The following is a 16072-nucleotide window of genomic DNA, read 5'->3' as shown; positions in this document are numbered from 1 at the left end:
GGCGCAATCTGAGCCGCACCTTCTTCCCCATGGCTTTGTATGAGAATGCGACAAGTGGCACATCACGCCCAACATAATTTTGAGTATGCTTAGCATAACCCTTAAAAACCGAATATGCTCGGCGTAATTCTTAAGTACGCTCAGCGTACTCGGCGCTGGCAGCCTATAAATAGTGGCGTAAATCACCCCATTTCTTCACACTACAACCATTCTTTCCATCTCAACACGTCCAATCTCTCCCTCCCAATCCCACACAATTTCTAAGTTCTATAGGTGAGTCACGGAGTGCCATAATTCTCTGAGAAGAAGAGCTTTCGGCTCTAAAGTTATGTCCACGCAAAGCCCGGGTCTTCGCTAAACCTCCTTGTAAGTGCGTTATGCTTACTATACTTTAAGTATAACATATGAAACATCCCAAAAATACAACCCAAAAATTTTTGTTTTAAACATTATTAAGACCATGAAATTAATCATCATATAATAAACCACGAAAACACATGTCTCAAATGTAAAAGCGAATGTATCAAATCGATTGATGTCAAAACATATCAAAAAATCTAAGAATAAAACTCCCAGGATAACCTGAAGTTGTGGTGTGTGCCATGCCATCATCCCGAGCTCTTCCCTTTACTTGCGGAAGTACCTGAAACCAAAAACTGAAATTGTAAGCACTAAGCATAGTGAGCTCCCCCAATCTACCACATACCATGCAATAACATATAAAGCAACTACTGGGCCTTGCCCACTACATCAGACCGAAGTTCAGAAACTGCATCGGACCGAAGTCCGGAACTAACCAGGGCCTTGCCCTCTGCATCGGACTGAAGTTCGGAAACTACATCGGACCGAAGTCCGTAATTAACCAGGGCCTTGCCCTCTGCATCAGCCCGAAGTCTGGAACTGACTAAACATAGCATAGCATAATCATAACTACTAGAATAAACACATATACTACATACTTCGTCGGACCGAAATCCAAAACACATAACACAAATACATGCTTGAATCACAAAGACATCAAGCACACTGAACTACTGCATCGGACCGAAGTCCGGGGCTACTACTAACTAAACGGGTCGGCATTGTGGTCGTAGACCCGTTCCCACTATGAGGAAAACTCACCTCGTGACGCTGGATGCTGAGATGCTAAATCTGAAACTGTCTGACTGCTGCTCCGAAACTCCTCGGCAACAAATCCCATAAACACTAAATCAAATACTGATAACTAATCTCACGTTAAAATGACTATTTTACCCCTGGTCAAAGTTAGCATCCAGGTTAAAGTCAAGTTTTAGGTTAAAGTCAACTTTTACTTGACTGGACTCGCCGAGTTGGGCCGCCAACTTGCCGAGTCCCTATCACCCATTCTAATCCTCTGCCCGCTTCTACTCATCGAGTTTGGTAAAGAATCGACGAGTTCTTCTTCGATACTAACATCGAGTCTAACTTCATCCGACTCGCCGAGTTGTATGAACAAGTCGTCGAGTTCTCCTTCATCATATGAACACGTCCAGTCTGTGACTCGCCGAGTTGGATGAACAACTCGTCGAGTCTGTTCTTGAGCATGAACTGACTCGCCAAGTCCTAAAGACGACTCGTCGAGTTTCATGCATGCTAATACTATACAGTCGATTCTAGTCGATTTCAGTGCTTCCAATTCATAAATCTGGGCTTCTAGGGCTGGTTTTACACATAAAGTTTCCAACTTTACATGCATGCACAAGAGAATGGGGCTTAAACACCAAAATCCTCCAACAATAAGCACTTAAGGTTTGGAACAAGGCTATGTTTGCATAAAGGTGGCTATATTTAGCTCCTGGAGCTCAATAACGTCAAGATCTATGGTTTCCATCCAAAGGAGAGTTCAAATTCGAGTTTGACTCAAACCAACATTCCAAGAGAAGCATAAACAAGCATAAAAGAGGGTTTAATGGAATAATAAGCAAGGTATTAACTTTATTACAAAAATATGCAGCAAATGGAGACTAGAATCTGAACCTCCTTTCTCTTCTCTTGATCTTCTTCCCTTCCTTTTCTTCCAAAGCTTCCAAGCTAGCACAAACACAATCAAGCTTAACAATGGGGGCTAGGGTTTATAGAGGAAATGCTCTAGAGGTGTTGGAGGCTGGAATATGAGGCTATAATGACGTTTAAATAGGATACATACCCTGGGATTTAGGGTTTCATCCAGACTAGTGAACTCGCTAAGTCCGGAATATGGACTTGCCGAGTCACCCGCTAAAAACGCGAGCAAATCGCGTCTCTACTCGTCGAGTCGGGCCACTAACTCATCGAGTACCTCTTTAGGAAGGGAAAAACTATATTTAAAATACATACCAAAAATTGGGGTGTTACAAATCTCCCCCACTTATCTTAGACTTCATCCTCGAATTCTGCTGCTACCGATCCCGAAATCGCTCCGGATAGTGCTCCCTCATCTCCTCCTCAGTCTCCCATGTCCACTCTGAACCCTTCTAGTGCTGCCACTGCACCTTCACTAATTGAACCACCTTGTTCCTCAAGGTCTTTGTCTTTCGATCCAATATCGCAACTGGTCTCTCGATATAATTCAGGCTGCTATCAAACGGAATATCCTCCAATGATACTACTGCTGGCTCGTCCACCAAACACTTCCGTAAAGCATCTCGAAAGTAGGGCGGTCAATAATGGTGTGGTAACTGTTGTTATATGAAAAATCCGCTAATGGAATATACGTATCCCAACTACCACCAAAATCTAGAACACATGCCCGAAGCATGTCCTCGAGAGTCTGAATCATTCTCTCGCTCTGCCCGTCCGTCTAAGGGTGGAAAGCGGTGCTGAAGTGAAGACGGGTCCTCATCTCGTCATGAAACCGCTTCCAAAACCTGGAAGTAAACTGGATGTCTCGATCTGATACTACATATACAGGCACTCCATGTCGTGCCACCACCTCACGCACATAAATATCGTCTAGCTTCTCGGCCGATATACTCTTCTGAATCGGTATGAAATGTGCGCTCTTGGTCAGCTGATCCACTATGACCTAAATCGAATCAACTCCACGTGCGGTCCTGGGAAGCTTAGTGATGAAATCCATAGTGATATCTTCCCATTTCCACACAGGAATGTCTAATGGTTGCATCTTGCCGTGGGGTCTCTGATGCTCCGCTTTGACCTTCCTGCTGGTCAGGCATATCTCTACGTACCAAGCTACATCCCGTTTCATGCAGGGCCACTAATAATTGCGTCGAAGATCTTTGTACATCTTCGTCGCCCCTGGGTGGATGGAGAACCGAGACTTGTGGGCCTCATCCATCAACACCTGCCGTACTCCTCCCCAGTACGGTACCCAAACTCTCCCATGGAGGTTCAACAATCCTCGACTGTCATAGTCAAAGGAAGCTACTCGGCCAACGATCCTCTCACACTTTTGTCTCTCCTCCTTCAGGCCCTCAACCAGTGCCTCTCTAATCTACTCCAATAGTAGAGTAATCATTGTCATTCTCAGACATATATCCCTGATCGGGGTTGCTACCGCCTTGCGGCTCAGGGCATCGTCCACTACGTTGGCTTTGCCCGGATGATAAAGGATCTCGCAGTCATAATCCTTTACCACGTCTAACTATCAAAGCTGCCTCATGTTCAGATTCGGCTGATCCATGAGGTAACTCAAGCTCCTATGATCTGTGTAAACGGTACAACGAACCCCATAGAGGTAATGTCACCATATCTTGAGGGAAAACACTACTGCCCCCAACTCTAAGTCATGTGTCGGATAGTTAGCCTCGTGAGGCTTCAACTGTCTAAAGGCGTAAGCTATCACACGACCTCGTTGCATCAAAACCGCTCCCATACCTATGATCGAAGCGTCACAGTAAACTAGAAAATCCTCTACTCCCTTTGGCAGGGTAAGAATCGGCGCCTCGCATAATCTCTATCTGAGGGTCTCAAATGTCGCCTGCTGCTCTTGGAGAAATCCTGGATAAATCTCCTGTAGTACCCTACTAGTCCTAGGAAGCTACGAATCTCAGATGGAGATCTCGGGACCTCCCACTGCATCACGGCCTTTATCTTGACCGGATCTACTAGTATACCCTTCTGGTTGACAAGGTGTCCAAGGAACTGCACCTCGCGCAACCAGAACTCGCACTTGGAGAACTTCACGAAAAGTCTCTGCCTCCTCAGCGTCTATAGCACCTCTCTCAGGTGCTCCTTGTGTTGTTCATGATGGGTTTTGGTCATAAGACATCCTATGTGCTCATACATAGCCTAATGCTTGGGTCTAGGTTTCTCTATTGTACATGCTTTGAATCCAAGACTATAAACCCTAATTCTAGCATATGGAAATCGATATTAACATATAATTAGGTTTATGATATTACCTTGATTGTTATGTAGCAATAACAATCCCAATTCCTCCTTGAATTGACTTTGGAAGGCTTAGAGTCACAAGTGTCACTCCTCCAATGGCTTACAAACACCAAGAGCAAATGGAGAAGGTATAAAGAGAGAGGAGAGGTATAAGAATTCGTCTCTAGGACCTATTGGGAGGGCATGGACGAATTCATGAGCCTTAGGGGTCTTTATATAGGTGTAGAGATTAGGGTTTTAGTCCTTATCCTTATCTAGTTGCTTGCCCACCAAGTAACCATAAGATAAGCCTTGGAAACCCTTATCCTAGTCGAATTCTAAGGCCTTATCACCTTAAATTCGTCCAACCTATTAATAAGATAATCCTTACCATATTTTGTAACTATCACATAATTACAATTCAGCGCCTCTAGTTTAATTAATTACACTTGCTCACAAAATTAATTCTTAATTAATTATTGACCAATATTAATTAAACAAATATGATTTCTCCTTTAATATATTATTCTTATAACATATTAATAAATCATAATAACCTCTCTCTCTAGTTATTTCTCCAATCAAGTTGCTTTGGTGAAGGCAACCCAAAAGGACCATGAACCATCGGGTCAAGTACATACCAAAATAGTTATGGACTTAGACACTAATCCAACAGTCTCCCACTTGGATAAGTCTAACAACTATTCTGCGTATGACTTCAGATCCTGATCTGCAATCGTAGCTTTCCAAAGCCGCTGTCAACTCTGATCATATCAGATACGCGTGTCCTTAGATAAGGGATCATATATTCCTCCATTCTAGATATCATATGAGATATAATTTCAAATCATTCTCTTTGTACTATATCTCAATTTCCAATTTATGACGACTGACTAATTGAACAAATCAAATTAGCCCTAGCCCGGCCGAGCATTTACGTTTGTCATCACTAAACCATCGAGGGGCCCAAAGATATCGCTTTTATCCTACTTTGAATAAAAGGAACGGATAAACTTTGATACAATGCTTGCTTGCACTCACTCACCGAATCACACACAATAATATGTTTTATAACACCAATACTAGTGCGTTTACATATTATCAATGTGCAACCGATTCGCAAGAAACAACTCACACATCTCGGTTTCAAGAATATAAGATGTTATCGTCTCACCAATCAGTCGTGATACAATTCATGGAGTGATCCAAGTGAGTGTGGGTTTAATCCAATGCTCAAATTCATATTCATAAGCACTCATGAACATTGCAGCAAGCATTTGCTTATGTCTAATGCTCTTTAGACAATCCACACACCAATTCACAACAGTCTTCATTCATATCTACTTCCATAAATATGAACGACTGTGGCTCGTTTGAATAATTCGATTATTCTTAATAAATTCAATTATTCTAGAAGTCAAAACATGCAAATGTGAAACACAAGAATAATACTAATCCCATATGGCCTCAACCCTTTGAGCATAAATAAAACACCTTTTATTTATCACCATATTGATTACTCATTATTTGTCGTTTCGGGTAATCAACTTCTTACTTGAATTATTACACTTGTCCCATGCTCCTAGCATGCACACAATGTTTACCTATGGTTCTTACTTTGTGAAATAGATCAAATTGAACACACTTCCAATCTTTCTCATTTCACAACTCCAAATCCTTTTTCATAAGTGAAGGAAATATCAAATTCTTGCTACTTATAGAATATGCTAGATTCTAATATTCTATGCAATGATCCTTTCGTAATGTCATTGCACCAAAGTCACAAAGACTATTGCTAATGATATTACAAAGTCCTCTATCAGAGATTGTTATAAGACAATTCCTTAGGTATGATGTCTCTCACTCAAAGTACATTCCTTTGAACATCCTTTTGCATAAAAGTTTCTAATCTAGACATAGATTTTCAATATTCAATTCCCAATATGGACACGCTTCCATATTTTCCATAAGACAACTCATTGTTAATAGAATCTTATCTATTCGTAATGATGTCGATATGGTCCATCCAATATGGAAACATTTCCATATTTTCCAATACTATACTTCCAACTACTCACAAGCGACCAATCCTCGTCGAACTTTGGATTGTCCTTTGATAGTTGTTTAATTATTTTAGTCAAAACCGATTCTAGTCCTTTTTCCCTCTAAATGCGCTAGACATTTGGAAAATTTTAGAATGGTCAAACATTAAAGCATTTGCAATCGATCCTATACCGGAAGCGTATGGGACACGACGCATAATGTTTTATTTGCTATGTTCTCAAAATTCGAATTGTGAAGAGGAATGTCGTAATCATAATCGAAATTTTAAGAACACACTATGTACCCTTGACTAAATTTATTAACATTTCTCAACCTAAACCTTTAGATTTGAAATGAAGCATAATATTCTCTCCCTTAATTATAGCAAAACAACTTTACAACCCTTACTACTTTGCAAGGTATAACTCTTGTTTTCTATAATTAATATTGCCAACTTGCAATACGTGCCTTAATAATCATACAATCATAACATTTATGCTCCCACTATCAAGATGATTATTATAAAACATAACACTTATGCTCCCACTAGCTTCGACATGTATTCATAAACATCTTAACTTTCAGAAAAACAATGCTTATTGAATTTCTTAAGTTCATGTTTCTCATACTTAGTGCTTTGATAATCTTTTATCAAGGCTTCTTGAACTTATACATCTTTGCCTTCGATAGTTCATATGTGTGTCTAAACACTTAAGACTAATTGTCAAACCTCACAATTCAAATTATGGAAAGGGATACCGTAACCATAATCAAATTCGAGAATGTAATTTTACAATCACTATCTTCTTAAAATCTTTCTTAGTGAAAGCATTTCCTCACAATCATTTTCATGAAGGAGGAAATCTTATGACACTTAGATTTAAACGGTGTATGTGTTCCTATCCATGTGAATTTGTTAAAACTAAAGTTTACGACAAATTCAAACTCATATGGACCGAACTTTCTTAATCTTGATTTCTTGCCTTATGGTAGCACAGCTGCCCACCATGTCTTCCAAGTAGTTAAGCAGCTCACCCTTTCCTATCAATGTACCTTTCATTGATTAAGGTGCTTTGCCTTTTATGCGTTCAAAATGAGAACTCATAGAACTCACATGCATAATTAACTCGATTGGATTGGCACAGAAACAAAATAATGTCAACACGATAAGTTGTGAACCTCAACTCGTGTGCTAGTGATGATCGATAAGGTTTATTTGATTTGTTCTTGAAACCTTTCAAGACCATTAAGACTCCCACTTACTCCTTGACATATAAGATTCTCTTGTCAATAACCATTTCTTGACAAACAAATATCCAAGAGTTAGTGTAGCTCATATCAAAATACTTCATAAATTGGTCTTAGTTGGTCTTTGTCTTATCCAAGACATCACAACTTTCCACATTTGATGAATGTTATAAACCTTACTTTTTCACTCGATGTCACAATCTTAACTTTAAGACTTGTTATTGGAACAAAGTATGATTGACTTATTGATTTAACCATTTCTTCAATTCTTGATTCCTCTTCTTAGACATACAATTGTACTAAGACTCATTTAGAGGATCAATTGAGATATGGTTCTTAATCATTAAGACCTATCATAAAGCATAAAAGGTACTCTCCCATCTTCTTAGAATGGAGAAACTTTTATCTTTCTGCCTACTTGATTCTTGTTATTCGTTCTACTATTGATTTAAACTTTTTCAATCAATTCAGAATTACACTTAATCTTGTAAGTATAATCATATTTACTAAACCTTTAGTAAATCATGACGAATATCATTATTACTCTTATGGTGAACTTGATCAACACACAACTTTGTGTATTCGGTCTCCAAGTCCTTCACTTGACATTTTGTCAATGAATTAGTCTAATTTCCAAATATGAAATTTCTCATTCATCATGCAACCAAGTTGCATGATTCCAAGTTTCTGTCCAATTGAAACTTGGGCGATAAGAGACTCTCCCTATTTGGTAAATTCTCGACTTTTCATAAATAACATAATAAGAACCAAATCCATTATTGCTAATAATAGAAACATTCAAACATCAATTTTTCATATACGCCATTGCAAGGATAAATAAATAATTTAAAATCAAAATTTATTTTATTGCGGAAAATATTTCTCCTTACAATTCAATTCATTGAAAAACTATGCTAATACATCTTTCTTAGCAGTCTAATTCTAACTCTAAGTAGTAGCTCAAGAATCTAATCTTCGAGAAATGCGATTAAAATCCATTCCTACACGGTTAGATTTTGCTCACTTCTTCCCTTAAGCTTCCTTTCTTTTCTTCGATCCTACAAAAAATCAATTGTAATCTTATCACATTATGTATTAAGAATCTAGAATAGAAGCTTAAAAGAGTTAGTCAATGGATTTTACCTAAAGCAAAGCCATACGTTTTGACTCTCCCATCTCTTAGATCTCTTAGGTAAATAGGGCAACTTCGTCTCTAATGCCCCTTCTATTGGCAAAGCAAATTGACTCTATAGAACAGGACATGGAACTACTTCAGACATCGCCTTTCTCTTATGATCAAACTTTTCAATCATTGCATGTCTTTCGTTTCCATTGTCTACATCCATAGAGCTCTCGAAGGCAGATTCACCAATCAACATTGCTTTTCTATTGCGCCAAACCATGGTTGATTCAGCAGCAATAAGCATATAGGTGAGATCTATGAGGGTCACGTCGCGGTTCATCGTATAGTACTCTCTTACGAACTCACTATACGAGTTAGGAAGTGACTGAAGAACCCAATCAACAGCCATTTCCTCACAGACAACGGATCCCTACATTCTTAACCTATCAATGTGTGACTTCATCCCTAGGACGTGTGCACACATCGACTTTCCTTCCTTATGTTTACTTGCCAAAAGGGCTTGAGTGATCTTGAACTTTTCAAGCTTTTGAACTTGTGGGTTAGGGAGAATAATTTGAGGAGGTGGAGGAAGTGAAGCATGATTTCTTGTTCCTCGATCGAATCGTGGAATATCATCTTCATGTGGAATGTTTGTTCCACGTGATTTGAGAAGACCATAGTTGTCAAACTTTGACATCTACAATACGGGAGAAAAAACGAATTCAAGTTAGTTGATAGATTGAGTCCTTAGTAAATCACCCAAATGAGATACTAAGGCTAGGACCCAACACAATATTCTACAACTCGGGAGAGGGATGCCGTAACCCTAATTGCAAAATATTTGAAGGTAAGTGAATGACGATTCACTAATTTCCACCACGAAAAACGAAAAGGAATTTAAGTTTTAAATCTATGAAAACTCCTAGATTCTTTGAGATTCATTGAACTTTCAATGGCATGTTTAAATCTCGATATGCCCCTCTTGTTTGTGACTGGGATGCCGAGGATCACAAAGCGGGTGTGAATAACCATGCAAACTTACATGGTGCCCTCACATGTTACAGTCACCTATTCGATGTGCCGGTAAACCACACACGCTCCACCGAACTATGACAAACATTGAGTCACCCTTTGCTACCTTTGCTTAGAACCATTTAGTGTGTCGGTAAACCACACACGCTCCACTAACGTCTTCGCAAGGGCACAAAGTGTAATTTCATGGAATTGCATCAATTCACTTTTGCCTAAGTAACTAAGATTGGGAATTTTATGAAAACATTTAGTTACTTTTATAGTTCATTATACTTATAATGGAAGGTTTTGTCCTATCCTACCCGTTCGGCTAACGACCCTCCACTAGTCAAGAGTGCGGTGGGTAAGAGTGGATACCCATTCAATCGCCATTTTATAGGCAATTTCCTTAAACACCCCTTATAGACCAGCTTCGTGAATGAGGCCTACTAACGGTAAGAACGACTTTTACTCATATATATATATATATATATATATATATATATATATATATATATATATATAATGTTAGACTTTTAATGTTATATATAGTATAGGGTGTATTTTATACTTTCAAAATACTAGGTGGTCTAATTTAACAATTATACTTTTAATTCAATTAAATTGTAAACCTAAACTTTTATGGATTTATTAAACCTCTTTTAATTATACACCATAATTAATTAATAAAACCATAAGGGTGTGATTTGAACCTTTTCAAAACTATACTAGAGTTTTAGAATTTAACAGTCGTAATTAAACTTTTAATCAACTTTTAAATTCCAAAACTTGAGGGCAAGTTTTGAAACATTTCAAAACATTAGGGTTTAGAATTTAAATATACATCAAAATTAAGCTATTAATCAAAGTTTAAATTCCAAAACTTGAGGGCAAGTTTTGAAACCTTTTTCGAAACATTAGGGTTTCAACTATTTAAATTTCAAAACAACAAAACCATTGGGTTCAAATTTAAACTATAAAACCTAAAGGGGAAAATATGAAACTTTTCAAAGCACAAGGATCAAATAACAAATAATCTAAATTAACATTTAATTACATAATTATCCATATTTGATTTATTTACTGATTTCTTGCAAAACAATTTACCAATTAAGTCAAAATAATTAATTAATTATCACATAAGGAAACAATTATCTTATTAATTGATAAATATCTTCAATTAGATCAAGAATATAGTCAAATATATCATAAAAGCGGATTAATATTGATCTAATATGATAAGGTAACTATCCATAATCAAAAACAGCAAGAAATCCCGGATATACCTCTGTCTGACGAGTTGACTCGTCGAGTCAAGCTTGGACTCGTCGAGTTTTCATGGACTCGGCGAGTTCAGCTATGGACTCGGCGAGTCCAGCCTCCAAAACACCAAAAATCGAATTTTTTGAACATGTAATGCATCAATACAATTGAAACCAGTCTAGTCTCTGATACCACTGATGGGTTTTGGTCATAAGACATCCTATGTGCTCATACATACCCTAATGCTTGGATCTAGGTTTCTCTATTGTACATGCTTTGAATCCAAGACTATAAACCCTAATTCTAGCATATGGAAATCGATATTAACATATAATTAGGTTTATGATATTACCTTGATTGTTATGTAGCAATAACAATCCCAATTCCTCCTTGAATTGACTTTGGAATGCTTAGAGTCACAAGTGTCACTCCTCTAATGGCTTACAAACACCAAGAGCAAATGGAGAAGGCATAAAGAGAGAGGAGAGGTATAAGAATTCGTCTCTAGGACCTCTTGGGAAGGCATGGACGAATTCATGAGCCTTAGGGGTCTTTATATAGGTGTAGAGATTAGGGTTTTAGTCCTTATCCTTATCTAGTTGCTTGCCCACCAAGTAACCATAAGATAAGCCTTGGAAACCCTTATCCTAGTCGAATTCTAAGGCCTTATCACCTTAAATTCGTCCAACCTATTAATAAGATAATCCTTACCTTATTTTGTAACTATCACATAATTACAATTCAGCCCCTCTAGTTTAATTAATTACACTTGCTCACAAAATTAATTCTTAATTAATTATTGACCAATATTAATTAAACAAATATGATTTCTCCTTTAATATATTATTCTTATAACATATTAATAAATCATAATAACCTCTCTCTCTAGTTATTTCTCCAATCAAGTTGCTTTGGTGAAGGCAACCCAAAAGGACCATGCACCATCGGGTCAAGTACATACCAAAATAGTTATGGACTTAGTCCAACAGTTCATGAGTCTTGGAATAAACCAAGATGTCATCAATGAACACTATCACAGACCGATCAAACATCGTCCTGCATATGCGGTTCATGTGATCCATGAACGCGGCTGGAGCGTTGGTGAGCCTGAACGGCATCACCACAAACTCATAATGGCCATAGCGGGTCCTAAAAGCGGTCTTCTGCATATCCTCCTCCCTGACCCGCATCTGGTGATATCCTGACCATAGATCAATCTTGGAGAACCAAGATGCTCCCTGAAGCTGGTCAAACAAATTGTCTATCCACGGGAGTGGGTAACGGTTCTTCACCGTTACCTTATTCAGCTCCTGGTAATCTATGCACATACGGTGCGACACATCCTTCTTCCTCACAAACAGGGTCAGGGCTCCCCATGGTGAACTACTCGGCCTGATGAAACCCTTGTCTAGCAGCTCTTGCAGCTACGTAGACAACTCCTGCATCGCTAGAGGAGCCAGCCAATATGGTGCCTTGGCTATCGGAGCCGCACCTAGTACCAAGTCAATTTGAAACTCGACCTATCTCTCCGGAGGTATCCCAGGCAAGTCCTCACACTACTGGTACATCGTCTACTGTCGCCTTACCCTTCTCCCGGGCATCTATAACGTTGGCGACGTACCTCGCGCAACCCTGCTGAATGTAGCGCCTTGCTCTCGTTGCTGAACAAAGAACTGGTCCGCGCTGTGGCCTCTCGCCCTGAATCACTAACTTTCCTCCACTTGGAGTGCGAACCCTCACTAACTGCAGCTCACAATTAATCACGGCCTCATTGGGGCTCAGCCAATCCATACCCACTATAACCTTATTCCCTCGCAGGGGAATAGGAACCAAGTCTACTGAAAACTGCTCATCAAATAACTGCAACGAACACCCCCTATGTACTCTCGCGACCCTGACGGTCATGTCATATGCTATCTCAACCTCAAGTGGACAATCCAGCTCCCCTGGAGCTCTGCTTAACCTATTGCTAAGCACAAGTGAAATAAATGATCTGGTAGCCCCCGATTCAAACAATACGATAGTTGAAATGCCGTTCACTAAGAACGACCCTATCCAAAAACATATAACCATGAGAAACAATCAATATCAATAAAAAGATAAGAGGAAAATACATACCCGCCACCACATCAGGAGTCGCTCGCACCTGCTCTGCTGTCATCTGGAAGGCTCTACTCTTCGCCACTAGCGCCTCACCCCGGCCCTGACGGTCGTCTGTAATCCTCAATGTAGCAGGGGCAGGTGCCGCACCTTCCCTGCTGCTGCCAAACTCGGATACTAGGACTTTTTATGGAGAAAATTACACGGATGGTCCCTATGGTTTGTGCTTACTTGCACGCTTGGTCCCTAGAAAGATTTTTTAACTCGGACCATCCCTGAAACTTTAATTTGTTACCCACCTAGTCCCTTTGTTAACTTTTTCGTTTGTTTTTAGATGTTAGTAACCCCTACAGCAGGGGTATTTTTGTCCTTTCACCATTGTAAGGCCTCTAAAACCCACCCCTTCATTATTTTTCTCATTTACGCCTTCTCACTTCTTCCTTCTCACTTATTCCCTTCGTCTTCTTCTCCATGCGATCCAGTTACAAATTGGAGAAGCTATTACTAATGGAAAAAATTGGGCAATAAAAAACTATAGAAATGATTTGCACACCTAAATCACTATATCTGAGATCGAGCTTTATGTTATTATACAAACTCAAATTAGAAATTAACCTCAAATAGATGAGTAAGTTTTCAATGGTAACTAGATTTCGAAATCAATGTGATGAAATCAACATCTTGCACATAAAAATCAAAGTCTACAACAAGATAAGAAGAAAATAGACCCACTTCTTTTCCATTAAAACATTTACCAAAGAACCCTAATCTAAAAACCAACCAAAAACACAAGAAAAGAAAAACCCACTTCCATTAACAATCTGATGAGCATTTATGAAAAGTAAAAAAGAAAAATAGCCATAAAAACGAACCCGAGGATCTGCAAAGATCAAAACTTTAGGTTTTCCGTTCAACCCTTAATCAATAATCGATTTACAGTTCCAAATAATTGAAGTGGGAGATATAATAGAAGGAAGGAAGAAGGGAGTGATATATCCCTACCAAAATTGTGGTGGAGGATAATACAGAGAAAAGGGGGAAGAATATGGAGAATTTGAGGAATCAAGGGTAAAGTTAAACTTTTGCCGCGTTCTTGTATTATTATATTGATCTCAAAGAAAGAAAACATACAAGGCTTCCTTGGTTTCAACCTGTACATCATGGTTTTAGCTTTTAAGGCAACTCAGAAAATTTATTTTCTTGTCTTTCCTCATCTTGTCTAGATCGTTTGGATCGCATACACCAGGAGAAGAAGACGAAGGAAACAAATGAGAAGAAGAAACTAAAAAAAATGAAGGGATGGTTTTAAGGGCCTTGCAATGGTGAAAGGACAAAAATGCCCCCACTATGGGTGTTACTAACACCTAAAAAAAAAAGTTAACAGAGGGACTGGGCAGGTAACAAATTAAAATTTTAGTTATGATCTGAGTTAAAAAATCTTTCTAGGGACCAAACATGTAAGTGACAACAAACCACAAGGACCATCCATGTAATTTTCTCCTTTTTATGTCCCCTCTGATTGTAGTGGAAGCAAATCAAATTAGATGTTGTGGTGGTGGTGGTAGTAGGTGTACAATCTCTGCTGATATGCCCGGTCTGGACGCACTTGTAGTAACTGGGACTCCCAGCCTTGCACGCCCATCGTGCAATCTCCCACACTTGCCACACTGAATGTGGCTCTGCTGTCCTCTAGATCTATGATCCGATACCTTGGGATTTTTTTCCCGAACTCCCTATGCCAAATACTGTGACATCCCCAAAATCTCGGCCAGAAAAGACCGTTTTTCATTTATGCTTGAAAATATTTTCAGAGTAAATCCTTTTGATTTGAAAGAGTTGCGGAATTTGTTCCCAAAAACAAAACAGGATAAAACAATGTTTACCGAAGCATTTCATAAAAGAAATGTATTTTCATTAATATCAAAACTCGGGGTGTCATGTTCCGATACAGACCAATAAGCATAAACGAATACATTACAAGTCATTCACAAATATAAACATATGCAGACTTGTAAACAAAACAACTGATGGTTCATCCATCTCATGCCCTCGCGCCACTTCCTGTAATACAAATAAAACTGGGTGGGTCAGGCTTGGGAGCCTGGTGAGCATATAGGGTTTTCAACCCACAATAAATAATCATATTTAATTTTTCACCAACCAACAATAACCCAATTACCCATTCCCGTTATTCTCACTTTATGTCCCTAAAACAGCTAACACAAGGGACCTAGTCTAAGAATATTTCATCGGGGCGACAACACATGCTTCGGGGGTACCTCATCAATATAAGTCAAATAAGGCAACCATGAGGGGGATGGAGTACAGCAAATGAACACCCGAGTTCATTAACACCTACAGGTGGCGAACCTGCTAATGTTTCCACAAGACTGTCTAGAATAGCCAATGGTCGTCATCTAAACTCCGCTAGATGACTAAATCAAACAACAACGAGGCCTCTCATCTGTTTATTACACACCAACTATCTACCCATGTTCTACCCAACATATTAGTAGATAAAATATACATTTTTATACATAGTTTAAAAAAACCTGTATAGCATGTTTTAAGCAACACATAATCCACATAACAGATGAGGCACACACACACATAACACATATCTCATAGAGAATAAATCATATCTATGAGATAGAAGAGAGTGAATATACATTCACACATATAACAACAAAATATATACACATAGCACGTATTTTATAGAAAATACTTAATATTTATGTGTTAGAAGAAGGTAACTACACACTCACACTTATAAACAACAATATACTTAATACACTCGAACCAAACTTGTATTATTATCGTGTTTATGAAAGGTAGTATACACTCACTTGATCAGAAGATGATCGGACAGCACTACGACTTGCAGAAGTAGTAATCCTCAGCAGATCTGGAAGATCTCCTCGAAAATCGAACTTCTCGCGGGCAGAGCTTCGA

General features: G+C 38.7%; 1 long non-coding RNA gene across 1 annotated transcript; it reads left to right on the top strand.

Annotated features, from left to right (window-relative positions):
* Positions 1 to 13567: 13567 nt before the first annotated feature.
* On the top strand, positions 13568 to 14470 carry LOC111888977 (uncharacterized). Its single transcript, XR_002849378.1, has 2 exons — positions 13568 to 14188; positions 14344 to 14470. It is a non-coding gene; the product is annotated as an uncharacterized LOC111888977 (long non-coding RNA).
* Positions 14471 to 16072: the final 1602 nt, after the last annotated feature.

Source organism: Lactuca sativa, chromosome 8 (assembly GCF_002870075.4).
Source record: "Lactuca sativa cultivar Salinas chromosome 8, Lsat_Salinas_v11, whole genome shotgun sequence".
Lineage (NCBI taxonomy): Eukaryota > Viridiplantae > Streptophyta > Magnoliopsida > Asterales > Asteraceae > Lactuca > Lactuca sativa.
Note: the sequence above shows the minus strand (reverse complement) of the source record. Positions and strands in the feature narration are given on the sequence as shown.